At 40.5% G+C, this 13641-nt stretch overlaps 1 protein-coding gene and 1 non-coding gene across 3 annotated transcripts in view; one reads left to right on the top strand and one right to left on the bottom strand.

The window, feature by feature from the left end:
* CERS6 (ceramide synthase 6) overlaps positions 1-13641 on the bottom strand; it is a 324715-nt gene that overhangs the window by 164839 nt on the left and 146235 nt on the right. The window lies entirely within an intron of this gene.
* LOC112208432 (U6 spliceosomal RNA) lies at positions 4865-4971 on the top strand. Its single transcript, XR_002942917.1, has one exon. It is a non-coding gene; the product is annotated as a U6 spliceosomal RNA (small nuclear RNA).

The raw sequence follows: 13641 nt of genomic DNA, 5'->3' as shown, positions 1-13641 counted from the left end.
AAACTTGGCTCTCAGAGTACTGAGATGAATGGTTATTGGCACACAGTTTCTATGCTGATAATGCTGGGGAATGTGGCTATTTCAATACCCCACTGAAATAAGGGCTGGTCAAATGTCAAGAAAGAATGCAAACTCAAGTGTTGTCAGATTTTCCCCATTTTTTCATAGAAAGCTGAAAATCTGATGTTTTATAAGACATCAGACTTTTTAGATGCTGGTGATTAATCCTATTAAAAATAAAAATCAGGCCAGGCACACTGGCTCATGTCTGTAATCCCAGTACTTTGAGAGGCTGAGGTGGGCATATCACCTGAGGTCAGGAGTTCGAGACCAGCCTGGCCAACATGGTGAAACCTCGTCTCTACTAAAAATACAAAAAATTAGCCAGGTATGGTGGTGTGTGCCTGTAGTTCCAGTTACTCTGGAGGCTGAGGCATGAGAATTGCTTGAATCTGGGAGGCGGAGGTTGCAGTGAGCCGAGATTGCACCACTGCACTCCAGCCTAGGCGGCAGGGCAAGACTCTGTCTCAAAAAATAAATAAATAAAAAATAAAAATCACACAGGCCAAATCGTGCAGGCTAGATTCAACTTGGGGCTACCAGTTCACAATCTGTGCTTTAAACTCTTTAACAGTATAACTATAGTACGTGGCAGAGATGGGTGGGATGGTCTACTCTTCTTACACTCTAAACTATATTCCATATAGAATGAAAGTCTGCTTTCCTGAAGCACAGAATTTTCATAGGGAAAATTCACTCTTGCATTAAATTATTAAATAATAATCTAATGAACTTTTGCTCAGTTCTCCGTTTGGAAAATATCTACCAAATAAAAATGAAATCAAATCAAATAAATTCTATTTGTTATTATGCTAACAACTGGGTGGCCATTCATTAAGATATACCGAGGATTTAGTAAATACCAAGACATACTACTAGGTGCTGGGAATATAGATATGAATTAAGTCAAAGTCCTTCCCTCAAGGGGCTGACAAGCTAATCTCCAAAGCTGCTTCCCGAGGGATGGGCAACAGCTGTAAATCTAAGGAAGCCTTACCTATTCTAAAAAAAATCAGTCGGCCGGGAGTGGTGGCTCATGCCTGTAATCCCAGCACTTTGGGAGGCCGAGGCGGGTGGATCACGAGGTCAGGAGATCGAGACCATCCTAGCCAACATGGTGAAACCCCATCTCTACTAAAAATACAAAAACTTAACCAGGCATGGTGGTGGGCTCCTGTAGTCCCAGCTACTTGGGAGGCTGAGGCAGGAGAATGGCATGAACCCGGGAGGCAGAGCTTGCAGTGAGCCGAGGTCGCGCCACTGCACTCCAGCCTGGGCAACATAGCAAGATGTCATCTCAAAAAAACAACAACAACAAAAAAAAAAACAGTCACATCTTTTGTCTTCACTCCCAGCTTGTGACAATATTTGGAGTTACCTCTATTTTCAAGGTCAACCTGCCCTAGTGTCACTGGGAAAAAAATGCCTGGAGAACTCAGTCTTACCACATCAAACCTGTTAAGCCCTGTTAAAACAGAGACGGTGTCCCTTCTCACCCCTTCTCTGGGTAAGCGGCAAGGAAAGAGTGGTTGAGTAGAGAGGCCAAAGAGAACAAGGCAGAATACAAACCTCAAAGAAAGTTCCTGAGAGCTAAGTAGTTTTCCCAATGTCCAAATCCTCTCAAGACTTTAGGGTAACACAGAGCAGGGAAAAATGGGCAAGGCTTCAGTGGCTCTCAACAGGGGACTGTCATTAAAGGTATGAAGGTCCCCACTCCATGGCAGTGGAGGAAGAGCTCATGGACATAGGAGCTGAGGGTGACCAGGCCCTTTCTGGTATTGTTCTGAACCTAAAAAGGACTTGGAGCGAAAAGATTCTTGACATTATGAAACATTTATCAAGAATGAACTATATTCTTATATTTATCTTTCCTCTTCTAGTAAAAAGCACAATAAAGGCAAATCAATGTTCATACTTTGAGAAACAACAAAAAGGAAATGTAATCCATCCCACTGTCAAAGATTTCATCATAAGATTTTTTTAAAGTTTGAAAACTTATAAAAGAAGGGAGGCCAGGGGTGGTGACTACTCACAGTCCCAGCTACTTGGGAGGCTGAAGCGGGAGGATCCCTTGAGCCCAAGAGTTTAAGACTGCAGTGGGTAGGTGGGGAGGCAATCAGTAAGAAATTTCCAGGCTAGGCTTGAGATAGAACCAACCATCCATGATAACCTCTCCCTACTGATGCCCTTGAAGTTACCTTTGACAGATGCACCCTAAATGGAAAATGAAGTAAAAAGATACAGGCAGCAGGTAAACCTGGCACTGCCTAGAGCTCTAGCATTGTGTGGGTATCCAAAATATTCAAACTACCTAAAGAGGTGACCAACCCTGACACTGACTCATTGGAGGAGTTCCACAAACTCCTACAAATCTCAGCTTTGGAATAAAATAATCTACATGAGAAAAAAATATTGGAAATCTCTTCTATGTTATGAATTCATAACTCATGTTTCAAAATGCATTGCCCTTCAAAAGATACCATAAATAAAAGGCAAGCCATAGACTAGGGGAAAATGTTTGCAAGTCATTAAACCCACAAAGGATTGTATAAAGAACTCTTAAAACTCAACAGTACAAAAATAAACACAACTTTAAAATGTGCAAAAGATCTAAACAGATATCTACCGATACATAAATTACCAATAATCAAATGATAATGCAACATCATTATTCAAAAGGGAAATAAAAATTAAATCTATAATGAGATATCACTTCACACCCCACTAGAATGGCTATAATTGAAGAGATAATAGCAATGTTTTTGAGGATGCAGTGAAACTGGAACCCCAATACACTGCTGGTGGGAAGATGAAATGGTGCATCTTAGAAAGTTTGATAATTTCTTAGATATTCATGTTCATATTTCATATCTCTAAATGTGAATTTATCATATGACTCAGTAAGCAATTTCTCTTTTAGGTAGCTGCCCAAGAGAAATGAAGACAGGTCCAGGCAAAGGCTTCTATCTGAATGTTCACAGCAGCATTACTCATAGTAGCCAAAAAGCAAAGACAATCAAAAATACCCACTCAATGGTGAATGGATAAACAAAGTGAGGTATATCCATTCAAATGAAGTACTCATATATTCTCTGAGCTGTATGAAACTCAAAAACATTATGCCAAGTGGAAGAAGTTAGCCACAAATACCACATATTGGGTGATTCCACTTATATGAAATGTTCTGAAAAGGCAAACCTATTGCGACAGAAAATAGATTAGTGGTGGTTGCCTGGGACTGGGAGTACAAGGGAGTGAAAGCATATGGCCTGTCCACAGTTGCTCTGTTTGCTCCACAGGGAACTCAGCTCACAACTGAGGTTCTCTCTCTGATGCATTCAGAAGGATGGAACATACATTAAAGAACAGATAACTGATACTCAAGATATTTCATGATAGAAGCAAACACTGAGGTAATGTTCCATTCCATGTGAGCCCAGAGCCAACTCCTTCATATGGGGAGGGTATTTTGTAATTCTCTTCTCTTTGTATGCTTCCAAAATATATTGTAATGACTACTGATTGATTTAAAATTTTGCAGCAAATCCTTTATACTTTCTTTATTAACCCCTGAAAAGACTGCAAAAACATAAGACATTTCTATTAAGATATACTAGTTTTGGCCTGGCGCAGTGGCTCATGCCTGTAATCCCAGCACTTTGGAAGGCCGAGGCAGGCGGATCACAAGATCAGGAGATCGAGATCATCCTGGCCAACATGGTGAAACCCCGTCTCTACTAAAAATACAAAAATTAGCCGGGCATAGTGGCATGTGTCTGTAATCCCAGCTACTTGGGAGGCTGAGGCAGGAGAATCGCTTGAACCAGGGAGTTGGAGGTTGCAGTGAGCTGAGATCATGCCACTGCACTCCAGCCTGGCAACAGAGCAAGACTCCGTCTCAAACAAATAAACAAACAAAAAAAAGATATACTAGTTTTGATTACTGGGAAGAGTAACTTAAAAGAGTTTTTTTAAAAAGTAATGAATTATCTCTTATAATCAAAATAAGGAAAGATGTTGCAACATTATTCCCTAGACCAAGGGTTAGTAAATTTTTTCTAGAAGGCCAGTTAGTAAATATTTTAGGATTTGTGCACCAAGAAGAAAAACTAAGGATATTATGTAAGTGTTTATATAACCATTTAAAAATGTAAAAACCATTTAAAAATGTAAAATATAACCATTTAAAAATGTAAAAACCCATTGTAATAGTCCATTCTTGCATTGCTATAAAGAAATGACTGAGACTGGGTAATTTATAAAGAAAAGAGGTTTAATTGGCTCATGGTTCTACAGGCTGTACAGGAACCACAGCAGCATCTGCTTCTGGAGAGGCCTCAGGAAACTTACAATCACGCCAGAAGGCAAAGGGGATGCAGGCACATCTTACATGGCCAGAGCAGGAGCAAGAGAGAGAGGGGGAAGGTGCCACACACTTTTAAACAACCAGATCTCATGAGAACTCACTATTGCAATGACAGTACCAAGGCAGATGATGTTAAACCAAGAGAAACCAACCCCATGATTTTCTAATCACCTTCCACCAGGTCCCACCTCCAGCATGGGGATTACATATCAGTATGAGATTTGGGTGGGTACAGAGATCCAAACCATATCAACCTGCCCCTGACCCCTTCCAAATCTCATGTTCTTCTCACATTTCAAAATAAAATCATACCTTCCCAACAGTCCCCCAAAGTCTTAATTCATTCCATCATTAACTCAAGACCACAGTATGAAGTCTCAACTGAGACAAGGCTAATTCCTTCTCCCTATGAGCCTGTAAAATAAAAAACAACTTAGTGTGCTCACTTTGGCAGCAAATATACTAAAACAGGAAGGATCCAGAGAACATTAGCATGGCCCCTGCACAAGGATGAGACACAAACTCTTGAGCCATTCCATATTTAAAACCAACAACAACAAAAACAAGTTAGTTACTTCCAAGATACAATGGTGGTACAGGCATTGGGTAAATACTTCCATTCCAAAAGGGAGAGATTAGCCAAAAGAAAGGGGATACAGGCCCTATACAAGTCTGAAACCCAGGAGGGCAGTCATTAAATCTTAAAGCTCCAAAATAATCTCCTTTGACTCCATGTCTCACATCCAGGGCACACTGGCGTAAGAAGTTGGTTCCCCAGGCCTTCCTTGGGCAGCTCCACCCCTGTGGCTTTGCAGGGCTCAGTCCCCATAGTTGCTCTCCAGGGCTGGCAATGAGCACTGCAGCTTTTCCAGGTGCAGGGTCCAAGCTGCTGGTGGATCTACCATTTTGGGGTCTGGAGGACAGTGGCCCTCTTCTCACAGTAATGCTAGGCAGTGCCCCAGTGGGGACTCTGTGTGGGGGCTCTAACCCCACATTTCCCCTCTGCACTGCCCTAGTACAGGTTCTCCATGAGGGCTCTGTCCCTGCGCAGGCTTCTGCCTGGACATCCAGGCTTTTCTATACATCCTCTGAAATCTAGGTGGAGGCCCCCAAGCCTTAACTCTTACACTCTGTGCACCTGCAGGCTTAACACCAAGAGGAAGCTACCAAGGCTTATGACTGGCAGCCCTGAAGCAACATCTCAAGCTGTACCTGGGCCCCTTTGAGCCATGGCTGGAGCAGCTGGGATGTAGGGAGCAGTGTCCCAAGGCAGGGAAGCAGGGTCCTGGGCCTAGCCCAGGAAACCATTCTTCCACTCCTAGGACTCTTGGTCTGTGATGGGAGGGGGTGCCATGAATGCCTCTGAGGCCTTCTCCCCATGGTCTTGGCTGTTAGCACTTGGCTCCTCTTTATCTATGCAAATTTCTGCAGCCTGCTTGAATCCCTCCCCTGAATATGGGCTTTTCTTTTCTACCACATGGCCAGGCTGCAAATTTTCCAAACTTTTATGCTCTGCTTCCCTTTTAAATATTACGTAAGTTCCTATTGGATATCATTTCTTTGCTCACACATATGAGCACAGGATGTTAGAAGCAGCCAGGCTACATCTTGAATGCTTTGCTGCTTAGAAATTTCTTCCACCACATACCCTAAACCATCACTCTCAAGTTCAAAGTTCCACAGATGCCTAGCAGCATCACAATGCCTCAAAGTTCTTTGCTAAAGAATAATAAAAGTGACCTTTGCTCCAGTTCCCAATAAGTTCCTCATATCCGTCTGAGACTTCATCAGTTTGGCCATCTCTGTCCATATCACTATCAGCATTTGGATCACAACCATTCAACAAATCTCTAGGAAGTTCCAAACTTTCCTCATCTTCCTGTGACTTGTTGAACTGGGTAATGGGCAGACATTGGAACAGTCTGGAGGGCTTCTTCTGAGAAGCCCATTACCCAATTCCAAAGCTGCTTCCACATTTTCAGGTATTTTTTATATCAATACCCCACTCTCAGTACCAATTTTCTGCATTAGTCCATTCTCACATGGCTCTAAAGAAATACCTGAGACTGAGTAATTTATAAAGAAAAGAGGTTTAATTGACTCATGGCTCTACAGGCTGTACAGGAAGCACAGTGGCTGCTACTTTTGGGGAGACCTCAAAAAACTTACTATCATGGCAGAAGGCAAAGGGGAAGCAGGCACATCTTACATGGCCAAAGCAGGAGCAAGAGAGAGAGAGGGGAGGTGCCACATACTTTTAAACAACCAGATCTCATGAGAACTCACTGTAGCAATGACAGTACCAAGGAGGGATGATGTTAAACCATGAGAAACTGTCCCCAGGATTCGGTCACCTCCCCAGGCCCCACTTCCAGCATTGAGAATTACATTTCAACATGAGATCTGGGTGGGGACATAGATCCAAACCACATCACCCTTCTTATTTCACAAGTCATACAAAAACTGGCAGCAGGCCAGATTTGATTGACTGACCCTAGTTTACCAACCCCTGACCTACACACACTTTAAACACACACACACGTATACAACTGCTCAACTTCAATCTGTCTCTGTCACACACATACCCTACCCTACAAATATTTTTGAACACACTTTCCTGTGGCAATGTAGAATTATACCCTTGCAAAAGTTGAGTTTTTGAAAAGCATAACCTTTCAAGTAGCTAAAACCTACAGTGGAAATTGCTTATAATTTTCAAGTCAGCCAGGAAATAGGGTTAAGGGAAAAGGACTAAAATCAAGTATATCTTAATTAAGGATGGCTCCAAGGAATGTAAAAATATTTAAATCTTTGTTTTGTCTTCTCTGACAGATTGAGAATGACTCCCTCAAACAGATTTTTCCTTCTAACACGTTTTCATTTTAATATCAAATCATATCTAATAACAGTTCTCCATAATTCCACTGCAGAAGTAAACCAAAAATTTTTATTGTTTCACTACTGATCTCAGGCTCTAGGTCAATAAGATGTGGAGATTCAGAGCTAGAGACAGACTTGGATATAGACTACGGACTAGAGAGAACATAATCAGCCCACAAACTATGCTCAACTGCCTAACTCCATTTCTTACACAAACCTGGCTTTAGGACCAAGGGGCTCCTCAGCAGACTCTTCAAGCTCCTAATAGCCATATTTCTTCAGGCATTAGGCCAACAACTGTAGCATAGTTTTAGGTTTTAAAGACATTGCATCATGGAAGCTATAATTACAATCAGGTCTCCCACTGGCAGCTGTGAGAGAACAGGACCTTCCAGGAGGCTGAGCTACACCTGTAGCCGCATCTGAAAGATGTTAAAAGAGCACTGGAATGCCTGCTGGGAAGGCTACAGCCAATGCACAATAAATGGGCTTCGGTGAAATCTGGTACGGCCAGTTTAATCATGAACATTAAAATCTTTTGTAAAATCAAGGCATTATTAAGCTAAATCATCCTTTGATTTTTCAATTGTTTCAGAATCAATGCCCAGATGTTCATCTACCTACATACCTATTGATAGTCATTCTCTGTAGTTATTTCCCATAAAGGCTGCAAGTATTCATTGGGTTGCCTAGCAGCTCTTTCAGATCCCTCACTTACCTCCCTCACTGCACAAGTAGCCATCTAAGTCACTCAGGGTTATTCCATGGGGCTGCTGGAAAGGGAAATGTTCAAATATGAAAGGAGAGTCCCATTTCTTCCCATCACCAATGAGGCCTTGGGGCACATACCACTTCTCTTTTTACAAAATGACAAGATACTCAGCAAAAATATCATGGTGCTACAAACATCACCTGACATTTAAAGGGCAAACCCAAGGAGCAGCAACTGAGTAATAAAGAAATCAGGAACTCTGAGCTTCTGTTTCTCCTTCCATGGAATGAAAGATCATTGTTACAGGCTCACTACACAGGGATGCTGATAATTGAGCTATGTAGAGGCAGATAATCTATACATTTCACAAAATGTTAAGTTCATGGAATAAATTAGCTGCAACATGTTTCATGCTGGTTTGGAGACTCATCAGTGCCCCCAAAGAATTTCCCTGAAATGATGGCACTACAGGAACCTGTATTTTTGAATGGTGACCTGTTCAGGACTGAGAGGCTGGGGCTGGGAATAAAACACTGTCCAAGAACCAAAGAGTGGCTACTCAGGTCCAACCCCAAACCCCATTCCTTTATGCATACACAAATAACCACCAACCTGAACTGCGCTTCATCAGATTTTTCCCTGTTTTTGATGTCAAATCATGAGGTTAATGAATTAAAGTTCATTTATACCCACTGACCACTCTGCATGCATAGATACTTATTATTCTTCTCTTTCCCTGGGAGCAAACTACATATCTACATTATTCATTTAAACTCTCTGAACACTAACACTGCATAATTCTGGCTGCTCCAAAATGTAATTTAACTACGTGTTCCTGTGTAAAAAGTCTATCCACATAGGCAGGTGGATCTGGGTGATTTTTTAAAATTTATTAAAGCTATAAAGACTTGGATTAAAGCTATTGCTTCTATCAATGGGCCAACATCATTAAAGTACTTATACATTTAGCAAAAGTACTAAAATTATAGACAGAGTCCTATACCAGGCAAATATTTCATGTATCTTTATCTTAGTTGCACTCAGACATATTTTTTAAATACTTATATGTTCCTTAATTTTTGCTAAACTGATTTTTAATATCACTTGATCTGAAAAAAAAACTGAAAATCAATTCCCTTACATTTTCTAAAAGAGACAAAGAGAAAAAAGAATCGGCCAATGCTTATTTGTGCAATACCCTTGCTATCTGCAACCCCCACTTCTTCTATTACTGCTGAAATACGTGTACAGCATAGTGACTGCCTCTCAGAACCCTGTCTAAATTAACTTTATTGACTTGGTGTTTCATTTAAGGTGTTTATGATTTTTGTGGTTTCAAAGGGCAGTAAATTTTACTTCATCTGTGCTTCCTTTTCTAGAAGTCATGTAAAAATATTCTACTTCTGTATTTTCAAGTTCAACACTGCATGCAAATATAAGATCTATGAATAAAATTTGTTTTTTAAGGGTATTAAGATAAGGCCAAGAGGGCTGGGCGAGGTGGCTCATGCCTATAATCTCAGCACTATGGGAGGCTGGGGTGGGCGGATCATCTGATGTCAGGAGTTCAAGAACAACATGGCCAACATGGTGAAACCCTATCTCTACTAAAAATACAAAAATTAGCCAGGCATGGTGGCACACGCCTGTTGTCCCAGGTACTCAAGAGGCTGAGGCAGAAGAACTGCTTGAACCCAGGATGTGGAGGTTGCAGTGAGCCAAGATCACACCACTACACTCCAGCCTGGGCGACAGAGCGAGACTGTCTCAAAAAAAAAAAAAGATAAGGCCAAGAAACTGGCGTCCACCTGAGAGTGTTCAACATTCTCCTCTATGAAATGAGATGGCTGGACTATGAAAACACTAGTGCTAGAAACTGTTTAATCAGAATTCATCATTGGTCTTTGTCTTCAGAAAGCAGAGGTCCACAAACAACCAGCAGATGAGCATGCAATACTATTGATAAATGCAAATTAAGTTTAATTTAAATCATGAGTTAACATCACAGAGAGAAACAGATCTGTTGTACTGAGAGTCACAATTATACAGGGATAGGTTCAAAATTGTTTCCCAGATTAGGCCGTGACCTTATGTGGGAGACTGTGTCAACATTTTTTATGGAATTCTAGGTGGTAAAAGAAAGCCACCTGTTATGTCAGCTGACAATGTATATTTTTATCTACTTTTGTGAAATGGTGCACATCTATCCAATTTGCCTGGTTGAATCACAGGGCGTAGGCTGAAGTGTAATAAGTACTGAGTGGTGGGGAGTGTGAGGAAACTGATAGAGAAGCCTTGGATTCTATGGTAATCATTCTGCATTGGCTCTAGAGGGTAGTGGACATCAACCCATGAGGTCTGTTAGGATCTAATACTTTTAGATGCACTGAAAATATTTTGTAGTTTATTGGTAAATAGAAATCAGGTGGTGGTTAACTTTGCTCAATACCATAGAAAAGTAGGAACTAGACTTGGCTACCACTTACATGTGACCATTACCAAGGCGCTATTAGATCAATTTAATTCAATCCTAAGATTTAATGAGTACAAGCAATTGCATTAGATACCATAGGAAATGGAAAGATGCCTTTAAGGAATGTTTACAGTCTAGAATCTCCAGTCAAGAAGTGAGATGGAATAACTATACAAATAACCACAACTCAGGAAAACACACAAGGTAAATATTATCAAGGTGTCTTTAGGTTTCAGAGTGAGTGAGATGCCAAGGGGTTGAACTGCAGAAACACTTCTAGGTTAAGGGGATATATGAAAAGGGTCTGGGGCAAGGATATAGATTTTCAGGGATTTTCCTCTTGCTTTAAGAGAAGTATGGCAGGCCGGGCGTGGTGGCTCACGCCTGTAATCCCAGCACTTTTGGAGGGCGAGGCGGGCGGATCATGAGGTCAGGAGATCGAGACCATCCTGGCTAACAGGGTGAAACCCCGTCTCTACTAAAAATACAAAAAATTAGCCAGGTGTGGTGGTGGGTGCCTGTAGTCCCAGCTACTCAGGAGGCTGTGGCCGGAGAATGGCATGAACCCGGGAGGCGGAGCTTGCAGTGAGCCAAGATCACACCACTGCACTCCAGCCTGGGCGACAGAGCCAGACTCCGATTAAAAAAAAAAAAAAAAGAGAGAGAGAGAGAGAGAGAAATATGGTAGTTTACAGCATAATAAGTTGGATAGTTTACCCACAACTAAGCAGACACTACTGTCACCTATAATGTTTATGGAGAGAAAGGAAAGGAGGAAGGGGGAGGGAAACCAGGATATATTAGAGCCTTCAGCGTGCAAGTTACAAATGCTGCTATAACAACCCAAGGAGGTAAGCATCACTGTATCACTGTAACCATATCATCAGTCAAATGACTCTTAGGTTTATTAAGGGGAAGTCAGATTTTACCCCCAGGTGATTCTGACATCAAAGGCCATTCTGGTCTTATGCTTACTACTAGTGTATCAACCTCCTTGAAGGCAAATAGCTCATCTCTACATCACCAGCCCTACTTCCTCTTTATATTTGGAATTCCATAAATATTTGTGACATTTAAATGTCCACAGTGAAGCTCAAGACAATATTCTTAATAAATTAGGTACTTTATAACCTGGAAGGATTGATAGATGGTCCTCAAACTATATATATAACCTCAAGCATATATAAAACCAACATAAAGCTCTCAAATAAATGTTACACAGATCTCAAATGAATGTCAGCAAATGATCTCTTTCCTGAAGTTATCTCTCAAGAACAATGTTTTCTAATCGGGGTTACTAACCTACTTAAATTCAGAAGTCTTTCAGAACAAGATAATAAACCCTAGCACTCACAGTTGGATTTACTCCGACAATGTTCGTTTTAAAATGAGTAGATATTTCCTTTGTTCTTTAAGTGTACCTGCATTCTTATTTTGGGCCAGAGAAAAAATGCAAATAGAAAAATACAGAAAGGATAAGAATTTACTGCCCTTCTTCAAAAAGAACCAAACTATGGGAAGCATTTCTAGGATAATCACCTCAAAAATACACTCATAACTATGTTTCAGATGTCCCTGGAAGGAAAAGGAGTGAGAAATAGGATTTGAGAGGAATGGGGGGAGAAAAGAACCACACAGAGCACAACTGTACCAAGAATTTTCCTCCACCCAGAGAAGCAGCCTATTTTCCCATGCTCTGCAAGGTAACCTGAGTCAATTTGCTTAACCTTTCAAAGCAACATTTCCTTAAATGTTGAAAACAGAGTTGGCAGAAGAGTAGGGTATGCCTCTAATGTCCTAGCCTACATCTCAGAATTGTTGTGAAGATGGAATTAAACAATGCTCACAAAAGTTCCTTGAAAATCACAGAGCTACACAAATGTCAAGTGCTGTTATTACCACAGCCTGCTTCCTCTCCTGAGCCTCTTCTGACACGTGTTTCTCTTGCTAGAGAGGCAGAAAAGGTCTCCAGAGAGGTGAATTAGTTGTGACCATGTTCCAGTAAGATTCTTCTATACCTGCTCTATCCAAACTTACCAGATTCTAAAAAGAAAATGTTCATATTAATTGTTCTATGTTGTATCACTGCAATATTTGACACCACTTTAAACAGAAATTAAGATTAAAAAAAGATTAAGGGATAGCTCTATATTGCAGAAGTGAAGATTGAAGACAATCTTGTAAGCTACGTTATTAAATTTTCTTTCTGTACTGGCTGGGGAATTGGGACCTTTTTTTTCATTAATCCTGTAGTTTTATTAGATATGATGGCATTATATTCTTGGATTGCCACATATTAATTATTTAGGGTTTACGAGTACCATGTGATAATCATTAGGCTATTTAAATTTCCCATATTCCAGTAAACCACTATTTTTTTGCCCCTTGCCATTATTTTTTTTTACCATCAAAAATATATAGGAATGCATAACAAGGAAATAAACAATTTGGCCAGTAGATGTGGAAAAGAAAAAAAAAAGAAAACTCTCTGGTTAATTACTATGCCACGTATAAACTGAAGATATGTTTAGATATGTTTTCTCTTCCCCCCAAAAACGAGGTTACCATATATTCAAGTCATTACAGTCTCTTATTTATAGACTACTCTCTCAAGCACTTTATTTAGAACAAAGAAGTATTCCTTGAAGACACTCAAATCTGAAACAACTTCAATCAATGCCAGTTTGAGATGCTCAAGAAGGTCAGCTGATGGAAGCAGCTATTCTAAGGGAGCAAAGAAATTTAACAAATACTTAAGGCATTATCTCTAGGGTGGTGACTTCATAATTGTTTGTATTAGATGTCACTGTAAACAAACCTTTTAAAGATCCCTCTTAAGGGGAGGACAGAAAAGAGTTACACGTGGAAGATCCTCAATATACACCTATAGATAAAGGACAAAAAAAAGTCTGAAAGAGAGGCAAAGAGTGCTAAGGCCTGAGTTAACATTTACAGAAATAACTTCTTACATGGATTCCAAACACATTAAAGTCTATGCAATTTAGACGGGAGGGAAGAGAAGGCACTCTGGCACACTGTCCTAGATGACTCTGAGGTAGCTCCTCTGACAAAGACATGATGTCAAAGGTGCAAATACAGGCTTTGAATAAATTATTTCATGAAAGTAAATAGGAAAAGCATTATGTCTAA

The sequence above is a fragment of the Pan troglodytes genome, chromosome 13, assembly GCF_028858775.2.
Source record: "Pan troglodytes isolate AG18354 chromosome 13, NHGRI_mPanTro3-v2.0_pri, whole genome shotgun sequence".
Classification (NCBI taxonomy): domain Eukaryota; kingdom Metazoa; phylum Chordata; class Mammalia; order Primates; family Hominidae; genus Pan; species Pan troglodytes.
This window is presented reverse-complemented; position numbering and strand designations above follow the sequence as displayed.